We start from the raw sequence: 25,086 nt of genomic DNA on the forward strand, positions 1-25,086 counted from the left end.
TTTCCGCTGTAAACTCCTCAACCATTCACTTAATTCTTCTGAAGTAGGTCCTACAGGGTTTTTCTCACTACTCGGTTGTTCTGAACTCTTTGGTGATCGTGGGACTGATTCTGTCGTCATTATTATTCTATCCACTAAACTTTGATTTACTGTCAAGTTTTTAGGCGTACTTTGTTCTGAAATACCTGCTGTTTGTCTCCATGGGTTCTCATCTGAATTTTTTCCTGGCCTCTCTTTATTACTGTTATAAGGAATCGTCAGACAATGCTCACTATCCTTCTGTTTATTAAAAATAGGCATTACAGGTTCTATAGTTACAGGAACAGTTAAGGCTTCCAGATTTTTTGTCAATTCTCTAATCTTTTCAGTTAACTCTAAAGTGGTTTTCGCTAGTTCAACTGAATTTTCATTACCCGTTTTACCATGTTGTGTTTTCTCTATTTCTCTAAAAGGATTGTTTCTTCCTACTTCTTGTGGTACTGATTCAAATTTTATATTTCGTGTAGTCTCTCTCATTGGGGCACTCAGTGTCAATAATGTGGAATCTGATTGATATGGAGGTGGATTTTTATAAAACATGTAATCAAGAACATCATCCTCCGATTCATGCACACCGTATCCTCCTGACTCGGTATTATTTCTTTTTTCCATACATTTTCTATTGCTAATCTCTTCAGCATTTCTCACTGGAAACAAACCCTCAGTCATATTTGCTCTTCGCCATCTCCTCATTCTATCATCATGATTCTCCTGTCCATATGATTTACCAAACATATATTTGTACCTTCCGCCACTCCTCTGCCATGCATCTCATCTTCCCATTCTGTCAATGCTTCAAACTGAGTTAGTCTAGGTCTCGTTCTAGATTCATCATTCTCTCTCTCAAATCTCTCAAAACCGCTAAATTAAATGAACCATGCTCTAGAAATGCTAAGACTCCATCATCTTTTGTATACTTTGCCAAATTATCCAACCAAATACATGTATGATATCCGTCTTTCGCAACCATGAAGGATGCGGGCGATTTCGGTGGGGGAAGCAACTGTCCCTCTCTAGTCACAATCGGTTTGTCCTTTTTAAATAAACTCTTGATTTTTCCAAACCAGGACATTTTCTCTTTTTCTGGTGGATCGTAATACATCATTTTGTCTTTTCAGTATTGCTAGATTTTTCCCTACGACTATTCTGCTGTTTTAACCAATCGTAGCGCGACTTACACTAACGCACCAGTCCAGAGCGTCTATGTCACTTCTGTAATTCTCCAATCCCAGAGGAACTCACACTAACGCACCAATCCGGAGCATCTACGTCACCCTGTAATTCTCCACTCCTAGCGCGGCGCACACCCACGCACCAATCAGGAGCGTCTACGTTTCTTAACAGCTGGCCAATCCCAGCGCGGTCTCTCTGACGTCAGCTTTTCTCGCTACTCCCGCTTCTGCTGACCCCTCCTTTACAAATTTTACCAGCAAACTTTCTTACGTTCTCTCTGACTTACAAATCTGTTAGTAACGACATCAAAAACGCCACCATTATCTGTTTCGCTAACAAAGAATAGTTATAGAGAAGTGTGGCTCAATGGTTAGAGCGGCAGACCCTGATGCAGAGTTCTGGCCCGGGACCAGAGTTCAATCCCCCGCCTCGGTGGGTCTTGGATTCAATTTCCTCAGACCTGATAATTCTCGCCTCGGTGCCTATTCTAATCATGGGTCCCATGCTGCAACTCTGGGCAATAGCTTGCTTAATCTCCACAACGGCCCCAGCAGCGCTGGGATGCCTGGCTTCACCATGGGGGTGCCCAGGAGTGGACATTTCACAGGGAAAAGCCAGGAAGGGTTCCACAGCGGTATGAGTAAAAAGTGCCAGGATACCCCCGTTGGGGGTGGCAGTGTGCTGTACATACACATTTACATTTATAGACCTTTCTTATAAGAATCCCGTCTTTCCCGAGAGCAGCGAACAATCTGCCCTACTACGGAATCGTTACTTCTGTTGATAAAGTATCACTTCCCTCTACCTTACCTAACAAGCATTAGCTAACTGTTTCTCTAGAATTAAGACACCTTGTTGGAGACGCTCTGCTCCTGAGAAATAAAACCAGAGTTTCACAATTAACTTAATGCTATTTTATTCACGCACTTTCATACGGAAAATGTAGTTTATTCACACAGAATTCTGTCGTTCCCAAGAACAGCGAACAATCTGCCCTACTACAGAATTATGTCACTCGTTAATAAAGTAGCACTTCTCTCTACTTTATCCTTCTATCAAACTTAGGGAACACCTATTACCTTTCCAGTGATAAGTGTAATCAGAGTGCTTTTTGGACTCCTGGTACTTAAGACCAAAATTTCACAGGTGACCTTCGCTACCATACATTTCTCTCATACAGAAAATGTCCCTAGCGGCAACACACGACGATGTTACCAAATCGAACCCAGACAATGCGTCGTGCAACTCCAATCGTTTCACGTTTTTCCCCATGTACCTACAGGGCAACAACAATTCCGTCTTTCACGAGAGCAGCGAACAGTCTGCTCTACTACGGAATCGTTACAAACTTCCGACTTCCTACATCCCAGAAATCGTCAAACAACATGGAACACAACGCGACTCAACATAGAATGTTAATACATAAACCTATACTTATTCAAACATCCACAATCAATAAGCAATAAGCAATATACAAGCAATAATCACCAAACCAATTCAATAATAACCATCATACTGCTACCAGAAAAACTGATCCAGCGCGAGACTGGGAAATTGGGAACAACATATACCAATATCCTCCCTGCGTCGCAGACATGTCTTCACGCACACTCATTCATACACGCCGTCATTGGTGGGGCCCATAACACCAACTTACACACGTCACCATTCACGAATATACACACACAGGAGGGATGAATAATTCAAGCGCTGGACATATGGGGGAACACCTTATAACCTATAGGGAGCGAAAAGTTATTTCTACAAAATATACATTAACATCCGTCGCCTATAGATCCTTAATCTCAAACATCAAGGCACTCCACCCACTTGGTCGGCGGACCAATTAGTTGGATTGGTTGATGGTGATTTAGAACCAGCTAAAAGACATTTTGAGAATCAGAATCTTTATTTCTCTTAATGAAAAACCACAAACTCATATTTTCTTGTTAATCAATATTTGTTTATCTAAATTTTCATAATGATTTATATTTTCATTTGTCTTGCCAAAGTTCAGAACTTCTAGATCAATTTAAATAAATTGCAGAAAATCATATTTACCTAATTTGGCTATTTGTGATCCTCTAATTCATTGGTTCTGCATAACCGAGTTTGTCGTAAATTGTCCGAATAAAGCAGGCCAAGGTTCAAATTCCAAAGTCCTCTGCTCAGCACGTTACAGTCCCAAAATTATCAAAGGACCAGAAATCGAGCAAGCATCTATCATAGCCTGTAGGGTTTGGAAAGTTTGCAGTCATCAAGCGGTCAGGCAGCATCTGGACCATCAAGAAAAAGGTGTTGTTCCCCTCCCTAACCCACTATCCTTTTTATAATGAAAACCATGTTAACATGATACATTTTTAGGCCTAGAACAGTGGTGATTGGCTGGTTGGGATCGTCCGATTCTTTTTCCTAGGTTATCAGTGCAGTCCGAGGGGTGAGGTCACTAGTCCGCTCTAGTATCGGCTTGTTCCGGTTTACTGTTAGGTTGATTGTTCCCTTATCTTGGCAGACCACCAATTTCTTATCCTTGACCGGGAACATGATGAGTAAAGGTCGCTAAGAAGTTCACGATACTGTCCGTACATGCGCAGTTGACTCCGCGCCTCACGAGACGGTGGCCACTTCTGCGTGCGGTGTCAGCCACCATCTTGAATTAGGCCCAGATGTCAATTTAAGCGAAACAAACACAAAAGAACAATTAATACATAGAAATAATGATTCTAATGTTAACCCCTTACTAATCCCTTTATGTGTTTGTATTTATCTAGCATATAGCGACATTTAAAGCCAATATATTCACCTTTTCGATCCTCCACGAAGATGCAAACGTCACAAAAGCAATATCATGCGATACACTATTACCACGTATACTAGTATTAATATGCGTACAGATTTTAGTTATATGAGTTATTTAGCCATGCAAATAGCAGCATCCCACGTGTAGTTTTTGTTTTAATAATGTTGATCAATATACATGCAGCACTCGTTTAATAATATTATAATTAATAGATTATATAATTAGTATTTTCATGCAAGAATAGAGGAGGTATAGAAAATTTTGCACTACCTGCTCCATCAGTAATAAACTCCTTTCCAGAATGGAAAGGGAAACAAAAACCCTCAAACTTTGTGGTGGGGTAAAAGAAAAGGGGTTTACACATGGGGAAATGCTCTCCCCAAGATGAGAAATAAAATAAAATGTGCCATCAAACAAAGGCACTTGCTTTCCATAATGTTCAACAGTACAAAGCACAATTCACACTAACACACAGTGGCTGGAATCCAGGCCGTTACTTTTGCTGCATTCAATACTACCCCAGGCACTCTCCTCTCACTTAGGCTACTGGTGATTTATGTTGTATACATTATCTGTTGCAACTTTATATAAACTCCAATAAAAATGTACTTATAAGAAAAATAGGCCTCCGCTCACAGCCACTGCAAAGTCAAACAAACATTGGCAAAGTCACTAGGTCTTGCATTTGAAAAAGTAGAGTAGGGACCTCGGAGTGATGCTCAAAGACCTATTTCTCTCCCTTCATGCTTACTCTTCCTGTTGAGAGTCATACCTATAGAGAGTAAGATATATGAGCACCCAGCGTCCAGGGCATTCTCTCTCTTCTCTTGCTGGTCCAACTGGAGTGAAGACCTGATTTGAACTGCTCCTTCCATGTCAACAGGGCTTGGCTAGGCCCCACCACATGCAGCAGATAGTCTGTCCAAGGGGTGCCACCGCGAGGATGTACCTCCTCAGTGGCACATTTTTTCATGCACCCCTTCCCCCTTGGTACTGGGAACTAGGAAACCTCAGATTCTCATCTGTATCATGAGCCTTCTGTATATGTTTCCCCATTACAATTTTAATGAAAGGGCGGGCCCAAATGTTCTTGACCTACTCTAAAATCACAATCCAATGGTTCTTTTCAGAAGCATGTAAGCGTAGAGGGGAGAAAGTCGTTATTATTTCCAATCAATTCAACAGGAATTTTTCTGCACACATAGTAACCACAGACAACTACATATGGTTGGTTAGTTTATTACAAAGCCAGAAATAACTGGACATAAAGATGCCTCGAGATGAGAGTGTAGAAAGGCATCGGGATCAGCATGAAGCCAAACCTGCGCATCGAGTTCGATCGGTGCAGGATAAACAAAACAATTAATTCAAGAAGCAAGATACAGAGAATCAGAAAGCATGAGTCCAAGTTTTGCTGCTTCGAGAGTTGATGAATATAAGCATTAATATATCCCTACAATAACGCTAATATGACATCCCTACTTAAGCATCTTCAGAGAAAAGAAATAAAAGGTGTCAGCATGTGGAGTCTTCCTAAGAAGTCTCTCCACCGATGGGTCAAGTAGCATAAAGCTATTGATACAAAGCTTGCTCTAAGGTGCTCACTCTCTCCGAAGACATGAGGAGAAGTGGGCGCTTTTCCTACTGCCAACAAAACAATATTGAAGAGAACCTTCTCAAGATCCTTTGCAGGCGGGGGCGTAGCCACGCAAGCGACCAAGATGGCTGCTTGCTTCTGAAGCTGCGTAGATCGAATCAGCTTGTCGGCATTATCCCCAGTCATAAGCACTGCAAATGCCCTATATGCGAAAGTGCTGGAGCGCTGATCCCGCCCGGACTATAATGCGCTGGCTCCGGGGCTGAGAGGTACTGAGATTCAGCGCGGACCAGCTGAGGGGCGGAGAACTACGCACGGAGCCTGGAGCGCCTCGGGCTGATCGGGGCCGAGTTCCGAAGAGGCACGCTGCAGAGGCAGGGAGGTGGACTGCGGGGCTGCGGCAGTGTTTCCCCCCCCTGTTACACCACAAGAGGGGTCTGTGCACAGAAGCGCCTGGTCTTGCCTGGGCCCCACAAGCGTCCACCCATCATTTCTGAGGACACGCGGGGGACAGGGCCCGCGGTGTGCCTGCGGGCCGCCTTACAGACGACGGCTCAGCGTGGACAACGGGGTGGCGAGCCACTAGCGGTCCTCTGTTTGCCACGGCTAGCTTCCCTGTGGTGCGGCCCCTGCTTCCACCTGATCTTGATGAGCCACCGAGCCCCAGAGCGTCCACTGCCTCGTTGAACGGCAGAGGCCGCTGCCTCCAGACATCTCCAGCTGCCAGTGACAAGCTATATTCCCACTGTGCCTCTCCTTTCTTTGGCTGCTTATTCCCCACCTGAAGCGGCTGGTCTCCTGCTTATCGTGTGCAAGGGCGCACTTCTCCACAATACGACACTGCTTCGGGGCGCTCTTTGACCCCAGGAGACTGGGCCTACCATATTTAACGGCGGACTTTGGTTCTGGGAACTGGGACTTCTGCTTTCTGGCTCACCCTCCCCAACTCAGGACAAAGTCACAGCACACTATGGGGTTGCCGAGAAATGCGCGCTGGGTCAGCTTTTGGTGCTAGTCTCTGGCTGCGTCTTTCATGTAGCCTGACCTTACCCACTCACTTTGCCACCGCTAACCACACTGAGAGTGGCCTGGGTTGCTGCATATCACTGTGACTTACTGGCTTGCCCCCTGGAGCCTAGCCTGGAATCTGCACACTACCTATCAGGGCTAACCCTTTCAGCAGTGCGCCTGCGCTGCGGTCCTGTGGCATGGACCAGAAAGACCCCAAACAAAAGACCTTGCCTTTTGAGAAGATCACCGACAAGGCCACTGAGGATGGCTCGGGAATGGTGGATAACGCGCAAGGCGCAGAACACGCGGACGAGCTCCCGGCATTGTCTGCGTCCATGCTCCATGAGATGAGGGCTGGCTTCAAGGCTTTGGATGGGCGGTTCGACACGTTAGACAGAAGTCTGGCGGACATGGGGGCAAAGATCCAGGTCCACGACCGGCGACTCAATGTGGCTGAAGCGCGCATCTCAGACATCAAGGATAGCACTGCGCAGTCCTCGAAACGTCTGGAACGCATTGACCGCATACTAAAAGAGGCATTTCCAAACATGCAGGAGTACTTAAAGACCTCCGCAACACACTAGCATGTATAGAACGTGAGCTCATGGCCTTAGATTCCACAACACTCCACGCAACTGAGTCAGATATTGGCCCTGCTGCCTGAGTTTAGTGAGACTGCAGATCGCGAGGTACTATTTTTAAGCAAATATCTGTCGGCCTGTCGATATGGGGAGGGTGAGAGACCGGGCTGAGTGTTGGCGCAGATGCTCTGGCCCCCTTACGGTTGAGCATACATCACTGAACTGGACTCATCCGGTACTCAAACTCACACCTCCACCACGGAGATACGTAATGCATTTTTTGATTATTTTTCGTCCCTGTACAAGACTAAGCTAGGGAGTGACCTCACGGCCCAGGAATCCTATCTATCCGAAATTGCACTGGTGTACCTGGAAAAGGACATGCAGGACTTCTTAGCTGAGCCTTTCTCAGAGGCTGATGTACTGGACGCCATTGATACTCTCCGTGGCTCCTCAGCCCCTGGGTTACACGGCTTCACTGGAGATTTTTATAAGGCTTACAAGGGCATATTGATGGCACAATTGATAGAAGTGTATGCCGAAGCACTGGAGAAGCAGATTCTTCCCCCCACACTCCATGAAACTGTCATTATCCTACTTCCTAAACCAGGCAAAGATTTGTTCCTCTGTAGCTCCTACAGACCCCCCCGTCACTGCTAAACTTAGACTATAAAATATTAGCTAAAATTATCGCCAACCGTCTCTCCCGATTAATGGAATATATTATATCGCCGACCCAATCCGGTTTTGTCTTCAATCACTCTACTTCATTGAATCTCAGGACGCTGTTCTCAGTTCTCCACAGAATCGATTCCAACGTTCCCGCAGCTGCAATCCTTCTTGATGCAAAGAAGGCCTTCGATTCTCTGGAATGGCCCTTCTTCCTTTCGGTTATGCAATGTATGGGCATGCCAATGGGCTTTATATGCACCACTGCGCTTCTATAACGCAAGCCCACTGCAAGGCTTCGCCTAAACGGTACACTATCCCGGCCCTTCTCATTATCCCGCAGCACCTGACAGGGATGCCCATTAGCTCCCCTATGGTTCATCCTGGCTATGGATCCCTTGATCTGTCAGTTCCAGGAACGGCATCTACACAGAGGCTTACAGTTCAACACTGGCCCCTTACTTGTCTCGCTATATATGCGGACGGCACAATCCTCTACGTCAGAGATCCCCAGAGTAATTTAGATCCATTAGTTCGTGAAATACTCAGATTTGGCAGTTTCTCGGGATTGGGCATTAACTGGCATAAATCGGTGATATTTCCTTTGACCAGCAGTACAACTCCATGGGAGTACTAGTTTCCCCTCGAGTGGTGCGCAGACTCTGTAAAGTACTTAGGCATCCACATTCACCTAGATACTTCTCAGATCATCAGCTTGAATTATAGATGAGCGGTGTGCGCCTTGGAAACTCAGGTGGAACGTTGGTTGAAATTGCCACTATCCATAGCGGGCAGAGTCGCCATACTTAAAATGGTGGTGCTCCCCAAATGTTTATACCTTTTAAAAAATATTCCCTTACCCCTTACAAAAGGTTTCTTTTTAACACTATGCAAACACCTAATCCGATTGGCGTGGGGGGGAAGCGTGTGCGCATGGATGGTGGGTGCTCACTCTTCCTTATGATAGAGACCTTTATGGAGTCCAAGATCTCCAAATATATTATTTGGTAGCTCAATGCTGCTACGCCTACGCCAGGTTTCACCAGGACGCTAGAATCCCATACCTGCGCCCAGAGGCGGACTTCGTCCTACCCGAAAGACTGGCCACTGTGTTGCCAAAAGGTGTCCCTAGGGACCCAACTGATATACAGACCGTCTCCACCACTTGCTGGGCATGGGACAAGCTGCGTCGTCTCACCGGGGCTGCCACATTGTATTCACCTGCCTTGCTTATCCCCAACCCTCCGTGGCTGTAAATAACTGGAGAGAAACTAGTGCAACGCACTTTGGCCAAATTTGACATTTCCAAGATGGAAGATTTATACCTGGAGGGTCACATCTTTTCGGTGTCAGAAGATGCTCGTTTCCAAGACCTACCCTTCATGGATAACTTCATATTGGGGCGAGTTCGTTCTGCATTACGTGCCGCTCTGCCTACCTACCCTTTGGAGCCTGACGCTTTTGGGCCTCTAACACTGCTCATAGAGAGCGAGACTGGTGCCCACCTCATATCTAAACTTTAAAAAACAGTTGCCAAACTGAGACCGGTAAAGGATGACAAAGTACGTACTGCATGGGAAAAGGACTTAGGCCGCGCCATCACTGACGAACAATGGGAGAAGTGCTGTGAGGTCATGAAAGACGTTTCTCTTAATAGCAGGCACAAACTTCTCCATTTTAAATTCCTACGCCGTGCTTATTTTACCTCTGCATTTGCCCACAGACTAGATCCATCAAGACCACACAATTGTCAGAAATGTAATGCCCCGCACACAGATTTCGAACACACCTCGCATGGACATATCCTACACTGATGATCTATTGGTAGCAAGTCCACAGCGCACTGGGAGGCATGACTAAACTGACACTTATACCCACACCTGAAGTAGCGCTGCTAGGGTACACAGTTAATTTTCCGAAAAAGGTCAGATGATTTGCATCACTGGGTCTACTACTTCCTAAAAGAAAGGTGGCGGTACAATGGGGCCGCAGAGCTGCCACTAATCTGAAGGGATGGCTGCGCAGCCTAGCGTATTGCAACGTAAATAGTAAAATATATGCTGGCATGATGCCGAGCTCATCTCGTCCTAAGGACATATGGAGCCCATATCGGGCCTATGTGGAGGCAATGCGACAGACCTCACTCTCCCAACTGGAGAAGGGACTGGTTACAGAGGGCTTGGGGTAACTACCACTCAGTAGCGTACATACCAGGTCATTCTACTAAAGCCCTTTATTGAGGTAATTGCCTTTAAAACGGTTGGGCTATGTCTTTCTGATTTGGGCAGGGACAGCATGTGGTGAATGTATTAATGGTAATTGGACCGAGAATCGGAAGAGGCTAATGGGACCGTATTTTGAATGATGTATTATTGCAGGCATCTTGAAGCTTCAGATAATGTATGTACCATATTTGTGTATATAACTTGACTTTATACAATCTGTAATTATAACGTGAATTCTGCAGTGTTGTAACTGGGAAAAATCGAAAAATAAAGTTTAAAAAAAAGATCCCTTGCAGGCCACGCCATCCTCTCTGGGTACCGTCCCAAAGGTAGTTTTCCATAGGACAACAGTGTTCCTCTTCTCACCACATTTGTCCTTGGTTCCCAAGCCTTCTCCTGTGCGAAGGACAACGGCCTTCCTTTATCGATTCAGACCATACCGTGTAACTTTTTCTCTTCTTGTCTGACTAATAAAACAGTCATTATTCTAAAAAACAAGAGTGCTTGCAACACAAAAGTTGTGAAAGAACAAATTCCACAGCACACATGAAAATCGACTGTTAACTCTAAAGCGAGAGTTTCCTGGGAAATGCATTTCAGGCCTACAAAATTCAGCTAATATAGGGAACTAATATATGAACTTTACGAAACTGCATAGGAAAATAAAGCACATTCAGTTAATACATTTACCTACATAAAAAATGACACGATTAATCATGATTTTTTTACATGACTAATTGTCAGTATACCAACACAAGCTTTTCACGTTAGTGTTTTCTGCTAGTTACACAATTCCCCAGATTACTATTTAATGGTCTAAACACATCACACTTCATGTTATTACATTTCGAAATTCTAACACTTCATGTTAATAAGACAAAAGATTATATGCGGGTGCGCTCTACACGTGATTATGATGGACTCCTACCAATAAAATGCGATTTCCGCTTCATCATTAGTAAAGGCATTTAAACTTATACAGTACTACATACTACAGCGCGCATATCTTACGCCCGCCAAGATCAATAGATACTTCCAGCTGACAGACGCAGCTTGCCAGCGTTGCCTGCTGCCGGGAGCAGACCTTCTGCACATGCTGTGGCACTGCCCAGAGGTGCGGCCTTATTGGGACGACGTATTGGCATTGCTCGTACGCGACGCTGACGGGCAACTGCCGCATACATGGGAAGCATGCATACTGGGGTTATATAAGCGCACAAAAAACAACAAAGTACAGGCGCGCTTCTGGGACACGGGACTTATAACGGCCAAGCGCTTGCTCACCAAACACTGGAAGGCCGCGGCCCCCCCGCACGTTAGACACTGGACAGCCTCCTTCAATAATTGGGCGCGCGCGGAGAGCACGGCACTCCTCCGTGAGGAAATAGCGGGGCTCCGCAAATTCCCCACCGCCCAGCACTGGGATGACCTTCTCAAAGCATTCCAGACGGCTTGCCAGGAAAGAGGGGTAACCTGAATCACCGACGCCTGCCGTTTCCTTGTGGATTGACGGAGGCGGCCTTAGAGCTGCAGCGGCGCCACCTCCTGCTCCCTCCCGCCTGCCTCTGGTACCCTCTACTCCCACTCTCAGCGAGGCCGACACCTGAGGCCTAGCGCTACACAGATAGCACACACGCTTACTACATACTGCCGCCCCGTCTTGAAGCAGTGCAACCAGCGCGTAGCTGGGGGCTCAGGCGGAAGGACGAGGCCACTCTGCCTCGACCTGCCACTCCCCCTTCAGCGTAGCAGAGCGCCCTGCGCGCAACGACTCCCACCGTGGGAGCTGCATAGATGCTTTGGACTCTCGACAAGACCGGGGGCCCCTCCACCCCCCCCCCTCCCGGCCGCTATCTCCCGCGCACGGCGCACGAACCCGCTATGCCTCACTGGGCGGCTGTTGACCTCCCCGCACTGGTGCAAAATGACCTCCCCCCTCACGCCCCCCTTGACCCTGTTTGAGTTAAGACCCTTCACCCCTATTACCCCTACTGCCGTATAAGCGTCGGGAGCGGTTTGCTTATCGGCTGTGTTTCCCGACTAGATTCCTGATTTGTCGCAGATAACACATGGCAGTTGCGCTGTCTAGCATCCCCGAAGCGCTGCCCTATTTTGAGTGCCCTGCTTACTGACGGTGGAGCGGCGATGACCTGTCTGCCCTGCCAGGGATGGGAGCGACCGAAGCTTGCGGCAACCTCTTGTCAAGGGCGCGTAGAGCTGAGAGCTGGGCATGCCCCGATGACCAACAGATTGTGAGACACAGCGCTCGGGGACTGGGCACGCAACACACAGCACACACATGGGTCCGAAAACGGCAGCACAGACTAGAATTGCTTGACTTAAATGCAAGGCTGCACCATTGCGAATCAGGTACACCAAGCACACGCATACAACAAAATAGACCTATCACTTGCTCAGGTGCGCGTCCAAGGGCTACAACAATGCCACCATGTACAACGCCGCCGGACCCCAGGGTTGTCGGCTGAACGGCTGTGTCATATTGTTAAACAAGCACTCATCAATTGCATAACTGATTTGATACCATGGATGGGGCACGTACACTATGTAAAGATACCGCTGTGAACAATAAAGGTTTTCCAAAAAGAAAAAAAAAAAATCATTAGTAAAGGCATGCTGCTGGGACTTAATGGACAAGTGAGGCAGTTCTGCTTGCTCCATGCCACCAGGGAGGGCCTAGGTGGAAGGCTACAATGACATATCTCAGTGCCTGTTGACTGCCATTCATCCAGGTGAGTTCCCCAGAGGCATTCAGACTCAGCCTCATACCTCACTCCTTCACCAGGGCATGCCTACTGTCTGTAATATCCCTGACATGTCAGCCCATGCCTGACTCTGTCAAGATCAGAATTCTTCTTTCATCCTAGCAGCTTTCCATGGATTGAGCTACTGCTAGGGGCTTCCAAGTGTGCAACCTACCTAGGATCTCCCTCAAACCTCTGGTACACTCTTCTTCCTGCTAAGAGCGCTGCTTGCGCAAACTCTAGGAAAGGTAGCACACTGCAGAGAAGGGGGGCTAGGAGACAATGCATATTTTTGTTTGTTCTACACATGCTTTCTCCATTTGATATGTCCAATATTCTTTATTGTCTGGCTTTGTTCTGCAGCCGTGAACTGTGCTAGAAGTGGTTTTCATTTCAATTGTCTGCTAATTTCCTTGGTTTCCACTAGTTCATGTCTCTGTTGGAACATAAAGTTATGTTAGCCAGTACAAGGGCTTCCTCCTATGCCAGAAGTGAACCTTGGTACGAATAATTGTAACATTTATTCATCTTTAAAAAGTTTAGGGAAAAATATTATAATTGATACTTGTTTGTACGTATGTATTTTAGGTTCAATAGTGTAAGTGTAACTTTGCATCACATGAATCAGAAAATGGTGCACTTGTTAATTTTGATAAGAATTGTGTACATATATGAAAGACATTGCATTTTCCTATTCTGTTTCAGGGGCTATCAGGAATGATCTCAAGATGAATGTGCAAGTTGTACTATAATACAGAGTTCAGGGAGACAATGTTCTACCAGGCACGGTAGGGATTGAGAGTCTATTTGGTCCTGAAGAAAGCCACCTACCTATTACGGGTGCAAGCTGGCTGAAACATGTTGACTGCCTCTTTTGAACACTTATAGGATGTGCAGGATGGCCTAATGGCCCTTTTCGTACTTCCTTGCTTTTTAACCTTGCGTCTGTTCCTTTATTGTGTTTTATAAATAAAGGATTTATTTTAGAGGACAGTAAGCAATTTTAACTCTCACGTTTGGCACAGATCCCAACATGTCTCTTAGGATAGAGACTCAACCTCCTGGTGGAGTAATGGCCCTCTGATGATGCGATTGACCACAAGTACGCCAGTGGCGAATACATAACACTGAGGAAAGTGGTCAGGGAGAGCCTCATTACCATCAAAGCGAAGATACTCTAATACAAAGAGAATGGTGGGGGAGCACTCCTGATGATAAACTCTAAGTTAAGCATTGGAAGCAGAGTGCATCTCACAAAAGTCGCTTCTACTCACCTCTTCTGATTCTTTTGATGCACACTAGCCTGTACCACATAAAAAGCGCTCCACTATGAGACCCCAAAATACCTAGCATTGAAACTCACCATTTCCGGCTACTTCCTTGCACTGAGAAGCTCAAACTCACTCCAACTAGAGCCACCTAGGATCAAGAAAGAGAGAACCTACTCTAGCTAATTTATTGGAAGAGCTCCCAGGATCTGGACCTCTCCACAGCCAGCAGTCCTCACAGTCACCTCCACTAGGGGCTTGAAGAAGAGAGCGGACTCTCTGCGGATTGAAAGATACTGAAAGCACTCACTGGACCTGACCCCGCAAGAATAGCAGCCACAGACAGCAATCCCACGCCACTTCTGATCTGACACACCAAGTAAGTGTGACATGTCCTGTGACCTCTTTCTCAAATCTCCTTTGTCACCTGTTGCACCTGGCTCAACTAGACATTGTTAACTACTATATGCTTACTCTTTGTCGTCATATATTCTCATGTACAGTGTCCTCTGACACTCTCGGTTCATGTTTGCGCTTTATAAAACTTTAAGAATAAATAAATTAACCCTAGTGGAAGAATACTTATTCGAGTGGTCATGCAGTGTGCTGTGGAATGATTCTACCTGCCGCTATCCGGGACAAGGGCATAGTGAAGCACCCGCCATGTCAGTTTAAGCAGGGTTACCGGGGACAGATTACATTATTTTGCTGCCTTTCTTAACTTTCATCTCTGGCTTGCAGGTCATTGCAAGACAAAAAGAGAACCTTATAAAACCTGGAGCAAGAAATTACAGTGGGATGGGGAAAGGATGAGTAGGTTAAAAAGAAGCTTAAACCTGTGACACAATGAAAGAGATTTTTTTAAATGACAGATAAAAATAAGCTAGAGGCAAATGCAATTATATAACAAATAAAAGATAGAAGAATGCAAATAAGAAAAGAAAGAAGGAAAGTTAAAAGGAAGTAGGATGGAACGGAGGCACAAAACAAGAACAATAAGGGGAGAGGGACAGAAAGGGGGAAAAGAATGAGAAGGAAGGAAAGAATGAAACTTGGAATAAAACGGCTATGAAAATTAAAAAAGATGGAACTAAAAATAAATATGAGAGGAGATAAAGAAAGCAAAACAGAATGAAATAAAATAAAGAAGAAATAGGAGATGGATGGAAGGGTGATAGAAGAAAGAAACCAAATTAGCGAATGGAAGGATTACACAAAGAATGGGAGGAGAGAAGGGATGAAGGAAGGACAGGATGTTTATAACAAGAAAAGAAGGAACAAGAATGGAAAAATGTGAACAAGGAAGGAAAGATGGAAAGAGTGAAAGAAAATTAAACTGGAATGTAAAGGACAGAACGCTAGAAAGGACATATAAAATGAAAGAAGAAGGAAAGAATGATGGAAAGAAGGAATCAGAGGAGAATGGAAAGGGAGGAAAGAAAAAAATAGAAATACGGAAAGAAAAACGGAGAGAACAAAATATAGAAAATATTAAATAAATAAGTCAATACTGGTAAATGTGCAGTTTTTGGACAAATTCTTTTTAAATTATGCTGTAAAATGCTTTATTCTGAAACATTTTCGTTAGGGGATTAATTCCAACTGTTTCCTTAATAGAACGATTGAGAGTCACTCACTTTGCTAGGACATTTCGTTCCACGAGGCTAAAAGCGATAGTTATTTGTTTCTGGCTACTTCCTTGATGTAGGACAAATAAATATCCCACTGCAGCATGGACCTGCATATCCCTGAGGTATCAGCAGTATTTAGAGTTTTCAATTGTTTTAGGGTCTCCTAATAAGTAGGGGTGGGCGGAATTTGCGAAAGCGACTTTCGCAAATTATCGCGAAAATGTTAAAAATCTCCGCAAACAAGCGGAAATATTGCGAAGATGCGGAAGTTTTTTTCCGGCATGTTTGCGAGATTTTCTGCATGGTTGCGGGTCGCCAACTTACCCATGTGGTTGCTTGCGGGCGCGGCCATCTTGTTTTCAGTTGTCTCGCGATGCATGATCACGAGAAAAAAGACGTGATCGCGCGACGCATGACGTCACTGCGGACACGAACTGTCGCGAGACAGCGCAAATGGCTAAAACAATACAACATCTCATGGAGAACGCGACCGGATCGGGAAAACTTGTCGGCGAACGCGGGGATTCAGGTAAGGCGATCGCGCGCGCGCGAGAATGTATTATTTTACAGCGCGAGCAAGAACCAAATTATCGCAAAGCTGCGGAATGCGGAAATTTTGACATTTCCGCGCTCTCCGCGGAACGCGAAAATGCCAAATTATCGCAAATTCCGCGAAGGGAACGGAAATTTTGCCCAGGCCTACTAATAAGGACCACAAGCCCTTCTCGTAGATTTTGCATCACCTTTTCAAATATCACCACAGACACAGATAGCCATTTCTTCACAACATATCTTACAGATGCTCACAGGATTTGTACCTAGTCCTATTGATGACCCACTGAGTCTCCCACACTCTGCCTAAGTATTACTTCACAGCACTGTTGTATGCCTTGATTTGGATTTAATCTGAAGCCAATCTATTGCAAAGTTGCACTTTCACTAAATGAACCTTAAATATATGTACAAACGAGTATAAATATTACAATTATGAAATGTTATTAGAAAAAGAAGAGCGAGGTTTTCAACATTTTTCAAAACTTCCAAATTCAGAACAGGATCGAAAGAGGTGTGGAGCAGTGGCGTGGCAAGGTCAGGTGGTACCCGGTGCGGAACATTTCTTGTCAAACCCCCCACCCCCCACATCGAATATTATTATTTTGTTTTTTTAAGTGTTCTGAGCCCAAACATTTTTTTTTTATTTTAAAAACATACTTTTGCTATTTTGTCACCCCCCTCAGTGATGACACCGGGGCGGCCCGCACACACCGCACCCCCCTTCCTACGCCCCTGGTGTAAAGCATCCCTCCTCTTATTTCTCCTCCTCTGCATGCCACTCATCGGTCTCTGGAGCTCAATTCTCTTCTCCAGAGCTTACTTTTCCTTTCGGGAGCAACCATCTTCTATTTTCATGGCTCCCTTCCACTCTCTGAAGTGTAGCTCGGGCTCGCAAGCACGCTTCCATTTTGTGCTGTTGTTGTGTATCTTGCTCTTAAGCAGCTTTGCTTACGTCTCTGAAATGGCTGCCTCTTTTATACTTTACAAGATTAGTCTTTCATGGCAGCTGTTCTTTTTCAGAAGAAGCACGGCATAGACACACCAGTTGCACTGTTGGAAACCCAGATCTAAGGAGATTTCCTTTCTCATGTGAGCTATAAGCCCCGGAAGTGCTGATCCTTACCACGCCTGCCCAGAAGCTTCTGGTGCAAAGTAGGGACAGCTTAGTGGCCAGGGTTGGACTTTGTGTGCACCAGTTCATGATCGCCTCAGCTTCACAACATCCGATTCTGAGGACTCGAAATGCCCTACCTCGCGGCTGTGTGGTACAGGCACTTTCACTCACACTGTTACCAGTTTACAATTCTACAGCGTATTTACATTATTTGCTTGGTAGCTGTTAGTGTGGGACTTGACGCAATGAGGGGTTTTGCAAAAGACTGTAGTATGAAAATCAGCACTCTTGTCCAAGGATAAAATTCAAGGCAGTAACCAGTAGATAGCATTCGGGGGCCGGTGCTGGCATGTATGGCTCTCCAATACTTGCTCCTGTGTGAATATCCTGTATTATATCAGGCCATGAGTCAGAGAATCAATGCCATCCTTCAGGTCTGGAGGCTTCCGTTCACCCTCAGGGACAAGGGGTTTTCCTCTTTTGGTTGTCACTCAGAAGCCTCTCTGCAAGTGATGTCACTTCGTGCTTTAGGTCTTTTGTATTGTGGATAGAGACTTGATTTGAATCTGGAAAAGCTGCAGGAATTCACTCCAATTTCCTTTCTCTCTGTCTCTACACCCCTTTCTCACTTGCTGTGTGCATCTTTCATTCTCCCTAGCACTGGTTTGTCTCTTTAGTTCTTTCTTTTTCTCTTATACTCTACGGCTTTAACGCTCTTTGGTGTCTCCCTATGTGCTATACTCAGCCTCTCACATTTCCTCTCTCTCTTGTCCTATATTTCTCACTACCTATAAATACCCCCCTCTCTCTCCCACTCCTGTCTCCCCTGTGGGCTCTTTCTTCAGGTATTTTATATTTCTCATGCCCTTATTTCTCCTGTCATTTTGTATCTCTCCTTTAAGTTTTATTCCTTGTCTCTGTCTTGCACACCTTTCATTTTTCTCCTGTCTTGCTCTCTGCTGTCAGCCTCTTTCATGTCCCTCTGCCCCTTGAATTTCTTTGTACTATACTTAATGTTATATTCTTATGTGTCCCCTTTATTGCTTTGCTACAGGCATAAACAGAAATTCCTCCTGTACCTGGAGGCAGTGTTTAAACGAAAGGAGAATCCTCGGATGGAATTTGCTTTGCATTTCCATCCCCCCTTTTTTAACACAATTTTATTGATGTTGTTATATTTCAGATGGTATACAAATGTTACTGTTGTTCGATGATACATACATAGGTGGAAGTGATCTTCTATTATGATACCGGATTATCAACCACTGTCCAAGTGATATGTCACATTCCACATGAGTTGACCATTCTAATTTACAAACAACCATATCATATAGTGAATCATTTCTACACATAACACTACAAACTATCATTTCTTAATTGAAAGATTTTCCCCTCCCCCACCCATCGTCCTGGCCTCCCACCCATGTGCCTTTCCATCCCTTTGATGAAGGAAATTCCACTGCTGGATTGTAATCTACATTTAGTACTACCTGCTGGAATGACAAAAACCTCTAAATTAAGCCCTGGGCTGAGGGAGAGAATTAGAACAGTGCTTGTGAGGTAGTAACCATCCTTCTTTTTTTCTCATAGACCAGGAAATGTTTGACACCTTCTACTACCTTCCTCTCCATCATTTCCTTCGTCGTCCACTTTTTTTGTAGTTTTATACTGCGCAAACTCTATCCATAGATATTGGAGCCCTTTGCATAGACACGTTAATTGGGGTTTTTTTTACGCACGGGGAGATTACGTAATTTGCCTAAAATCACAGGATGTCGATCCAACACTGAGACTCAAACCTGGTTTCCAAGGTCCAAAGCAAGCAGCTCTGACTGTTACTCCACATCCTCTACTACTTTCCTGTCACTCTCTTCTCCACTTTCGTTTTCCATCTTTCTTTTGCTCTTTAACAATTTCTGCACTTCTTTCCACTGTCTTCCATCACTTCTTCTCCCTAATCTCTTCCCCCTCACTCCCTCCATCTATCTGCATCTCTAGCACTCTTATCCTCTCTCCTCTAACTTTCATTTCTTCCTTCCTTGATTTCCTTTTCACATATTTTTGTCATTCTTCTCCACTCTGCTGTCTCACTTCTCCTTTTGTCTCTCTCCACATTGCTGTCCTAGCTCAATCCATTTTGTTGCTGTCCTGCCATGTCTATTCTCCCTTCCCTTCGTCATTTTGGTACGGAATGAACGTTTTCACGATAATGTTTGAAAAATAATGATAATTGTTTTGTGTTGTCAAAAACATATTACTTTTTGCTCATTTTGGTTGCATTGTTTTTTTATTTTCGTTCATTGGTGAACAGGAGTCCCCTCCCAGTTTTTAAGATGACAGTGTGGGAGCGGACACCTGGGGCTACTCTGTGTGCTGCTAGAGACAAAACTGGAGGGACGGCCACCACTTCTAGGTTGTTTCCCTGCACAGGCCCCTTTCACCCCACCCCAGGTAACATTACTGCTAGCTGTTGTGCTCCAAAAGAGTAGAGTCACTCCCAATGGACTCACTGGTAAAAGACTAAGGGGCATACTTACAAACCCCTATCACCACAACATCATTTTTCAGGACGTTGTGTTGGCGATAGGGGCTTTGCCTTATTTACAAGGCAGTGTAAAGCCACTTAACGTGGGTTAACGCTGCTTTGTAAATAAGACACCTTGTCACGGGGAGTGCAATAGGTGTTGCTGTGGGCGTTCCACCACAACACCCACTGATTTTTACACTGCCCCATATTTACAAGGGCAGCGTAAATATGGGGCAGTCCCAAAATTAAGACCAGTGAAAACCTGGTCTTAAACAGGAGCAACGAGGAGAAATGTTTCACTTCGCCCCGTATTTGCTGTTTCCATGTGTGCCGCGTAATGTAGCACACATGAAAACAGCAAAACGCCAATGATTGTTTATGTGCAGTAAGGTGTCCCTTCCTCGACATTAACAATCATTTAAAAAACATAACGTTTTGCAACTTCTATGTGTGCTGTACTAAGCAGCACACATAGAAGATACAAAACACCATTTAAAGATTGTTATGTGGTGGAAGGGTCACCTTCCTGCACATAAACAATCACTCCCTCGATGCGTTGGCGCTAGGAAGCTCAATTTAGCGCCATTGCTGGGGGAAAACGCAGGGCTTCACCATATTCCTGTAAATAAGGTACAGTGATGCATTTCTAAAGTGACGGAGCATTTTGTTAGCCTTCTTGGGTTAACGACACACTTCGCCACTCTTTTGTAAATATGCCCCTTAGACTCTGGACTGGAGGAGACCCACCACATGCTGTGCCGGCTCAGTTTAACCCATTGTCCTACTGCACAAGACAGTGAGCCAGACATCCTCTGTACTTGGTATAATGAGCTCGCATCTTACATCTAAGACTACAGCAGCCTTTAGGGTCAAGCGCCAGCGGTCAAGCGGGTCTTAGAAAATGTGATTTTATCCACAGCTGAAAAAACAAGCCCACCAGCTGGCCTTTGCCTCAGGCCTCTCGGGCAAACGAAGCCCTGCCAATCCGACGCTGTTTATTTCCACGCCTCTCGTACTTGTCATCTGCTTTCCAAGACCTGAGCTGTCTGTCACCGCTGGCGACCTCCATATTTAACTCTTTATAAACTCAACTGAACAAGCGACACCCTTCTGCCCGCGTTCAACAAAACGCCCTCCAACCATCCCTCCTCCCTCACGTACCACGGAGGGTGGTGGGCAATCAATGGCAGAGGGAAAGTACATTTCCGCTACGCATGCGCCAATTACAAGGGCGGGCAGTCTGTTGGCATTTATGTTTAGTCTGCTCACGTCACTCACAACCTGCGTTCCGTGGATCGGACCCCGCGCAGAGAGGGTGCTTTCCTCCACGTCACGAGGGACCCTCCTTAGCCCTGGCATTGCCAACACGCCGAGCTCTCTAGCCTTGGTCTGGCGCGCTCCCAGAGGCGCCGCCCTGCGCTCCATAGCTTACCGCAGCCAGAACTATATGCGCCTGTATCTCCCTTTTGATGGGCCTTAGCGCAGCTTAAAAGTGTTCAATCTACCCAGATTTAAATGATCCATACCACGGGGGCTGGCCCCTATAATGAGATACTAACTTGCTACCGGCTCTGAGGCCCAGAGCCCCCGTCACTGCTTTAAACCGAGTTGGAGGCGAAGGCAGCAGTCTGTAAATCTCTCTCTGGATGGACAGGAGCCCGGAGAGACGTCATTGTCTCCTCTGGGCTGTGAAGATAATTAGATCATTAGGTCAGCCCAGTGAGCCTCTTCTCATTGATATGCAAATGTATGGCCTTGGCGTTCAGGGCATGGCAGTGGGTGTATTTTATTTCCAGTTTGCAAATGCAATTGTTGACAGTACCCACTCGTTGAACGCCTCCTGATTACCTTTGTTGCGCCTCCCTATTCTTCTCAAGCCTCCTGTTCTTTGGTGACCCCTCGAGGAGGGTGTTTGAATGCACCCATCACCACTCATAAGTAGGCCAGAGAATCTTTTTCCGTTAAATGCAGAATTTGAAAAAAACAAGCATTGGCAAAACCAATAGTTCTCGCCTATGCAAGAGCTATTGGCTTTGCCAATCTGCTGTACTCATGTTATCCACCAGTGTGGCTGCTGTTCAGCATTGCATAAAGTTAGTGGTGTAGAGGAGAGTGGTGTGGAGTGTCGTAGATTGGAGTTGCATAGAGTGCCATTTAATGGAGTGGTATAGAGTGGAGTAGCGTAGTGGGGAGTACAGTGGAATCGCGTAGAGTGAACTGGTGTAGAGTGCATTGGCGGAGAGTGTTGCAGAATATAGTTGCATAGAGTGCAGGGGTGTAGAGTGCAACAGCATAGAATTCAGCGGTGTACAATACAGCATCGTAGAATGCAGTGGCGTAGATTAGAGTGTTGCACACGAGAGAGCTGTGGCACAGAGTGCACTGGCGTAGAGTGCAGTGGTGCGGAGTTGAGTGATGCAGAGAGGAGCAACACAGTACAGTAGTGTAGAGTGCAGTGACGCAAAGCAGAGTGACATAGAGCGCAGTAGAGTAGAGTGGTGCAGAGTATAGTATAATGCCATAGAGTGCAGTGACATAGACCGCAATGGCATAGAGTGGTGCATAGTAGAGTACAGTGGCATATGGTGCAGTGGTGCAGAGTGTAGTGGTGCAGAATGGAATGGCATAGTGTACTGTGACATAGACTACAGCGGCATAGAGTGCATTGGTGTAGAGTAGAGCAGAGTGGCATAGAGTGCAGGAGTACAGAGTAGAGTGGTGCGAGTGCAGTGTTGCAGAGTGGTGCAGAGTAGAGCATAGTGGCAAAGAGTGGAGTGACATAAAGTGCAGTGGCGTAGAGTAGAGTGCTGCTGAGCGCAGTGGCGTAGAGTGCAGTAGTGCAGAGTAGAGTAGAATAAAGTTCAGTGGCGGAGAGTGCAGTGTTGCAGAGTAGAGTGGCATAGAGTGCAGTGATGTAGAGTGCCGTAGAACGCATTGCCATAGAGTGCACTGGCATTAAGAGTGGCATAGACTACAGTGGTGCAGATTAGAATGCAGTGGCATAGAGTACATTAGCGTAGAGTGCAGTGGCGTAGAGTGGAGTGATTTAGAGTAGAGTGGTGCCAATTGTAGTGGCATAGAGTGCAGTGGCGTAGTGTTCAGCGGCCTAGAGTGAAGTGTAGAGTAGAATGTTTCAAAGTAGACTGAAGTGGTGTAGAGTAGAGTGGAGCAGGGAAGAGTGAATTGGCGTAAAGTAGAGTGGTGCAGGGCAGAGTGCAGTGGCATACAGTAGAGTGGTGTAGAGTAATGGCATGAAGTGTTGTAGAATGCCGTGGCATTAAGCGCACTGATAGAGAGTAGATTAGAGAGTGGCATACCATCGAACGGCATTGATTGAAGGGGCATAGAGTGGTATGGTACAGACTAGAGTGTATTGGCGTAGAGTGTATTGGCATAGAGTGCAGTGTTGCAGAGTGGCGTAGAGTGGACTTGTGCAGAATAGGGTAGGGTATCCTGGTCTGGAGTGGTGTAGAGTAGAGTGACGTAGAGTGCATTGGCACAGAGTACAGTAGAGAGGCGTAGAGGGAAGTGGCGTAGAGTGTAGTAGCATAGAGTGGAGTAGTGCAGAGTGGAGTAGAGTGGAGTGCAGTAGTGTGGTGTAAGGTGCAGTGGCGTGAAGTGGTGCAGAGTAGAGTAGAGTGGAGTATGCATGGTGTGGTAGAACACTGCCATTACAGCCAACACATTTTCAATTGAAATGACCACTACAATTGCACAGACACACAGTTTTACTAATAAAACTATACAGCGCACAAATGATAATGTGTAGGAATGGCATCACTTAGTGTATTGATTTGTTTTCATCATACTAAAGTATTTCTTTCCAAAACACTTCAGAATTAACAACAATGTGCTTCATTTGTGCTTTGCTAATTCTGATATATTCTGAAATACTTTCACAGGTCATTTAAATGTTGTTGTGTGCTAGAAAAAAACATGCTTTTCTCTACCCCCAGTATCCAGCGAGATTGCCACATACATCCTCCCACTTTGAAGGCAGAAAAAGAAAGCACCAAGTTCCCTCAGAAGTCAGAGCCTGGAATTTGACTTCCGTCTTTGAATGCACAGCAAATGATTTACAGGCCTGTTTACAGAAAGGCGAACAACTACACAATTGCCAATACTGACTCGCATTCACAAAATATAACTTCAATCCGTGATCACACAACTGAATTTCTGTGATCATTTATTTGGACAGTTTTTCATTGCTCCAATACTCATAGTCTTGACTGGCTGATCATACACAGAATGTAAATGTCATACATTGAACCTACAATAATTACTACATATATCCCACAGATAACCCATACAACATCATGACCAATCAAAAAAGTCTTTTACCCATGTTTTACACACTTGAACAGGAATATCGTGCCCAAGTTCTGAATACACCTGCCCTAAAAGGAGCTTAATTATTACATCATACCTTTGATGCTCCTACTTATTGGGCTATGCAACCAAACAGTGTCCAAATTGTGACACAATGGGATGAACACTATTATAATGCTTTGCTCAGTTTCATCTCAGAGCACCAATTTCCATTGTTTTAAATGCACTTGTTCGTTGAAAAAACTGTTGACGTGTTTCGAACCGTTTGTTTTCCCGGGTTCTCCACTGGACTCAGAACAGCTGAACACTGAAACATAAAAACAAACACAACAAACATAATTTAATCCTGTGTACATATGACGCCATGTGGGCTCGCAATCACGACCATCACATCATCAATCTTGTTACCTTGTATGCACTCTTCACTAGAAAATTCCAGTATCAACAACAGAAGAGAGCATCTGTGACACACTGTGGCTGGTATTTAAAAATACACAGACATGGGCTTATTAATACCACAAAATCCATCTAAGAAAGCCCAAACTTTCATACAAAGTAATCTACTCACTCATTTCAAGGGGAGTCGCCACCTTTATTCCGAAGCTTGTAACAAAGGTCATCACCATCTTCACAACTGACAACATTTGAATCCTTAAATCTCCCTTAACTCCCTTTACCTCAACCCACCAGAACCATAATATCACCCTTACCTTCCTTTACCTCTACCGCTACCCATCCCCAAACCCTAAAATTACTTTTGCCTTCTTTTACTTCTACCCACTCTTGAACTCTAAATTCAACCTCA

Source organism: Triturus cristatus, chromosome 7, assembly GCF_964204655.1.
Source record: "Triturus cristatus chromosome 7, aTriCri1.1, whole genome shotgun sequence".
Lineage (NCBI taxonomy): Eukaryota > Metazoa > Chordata > Amphibia > Caudata > Salamandridae > Triturus > Triturus cristatus.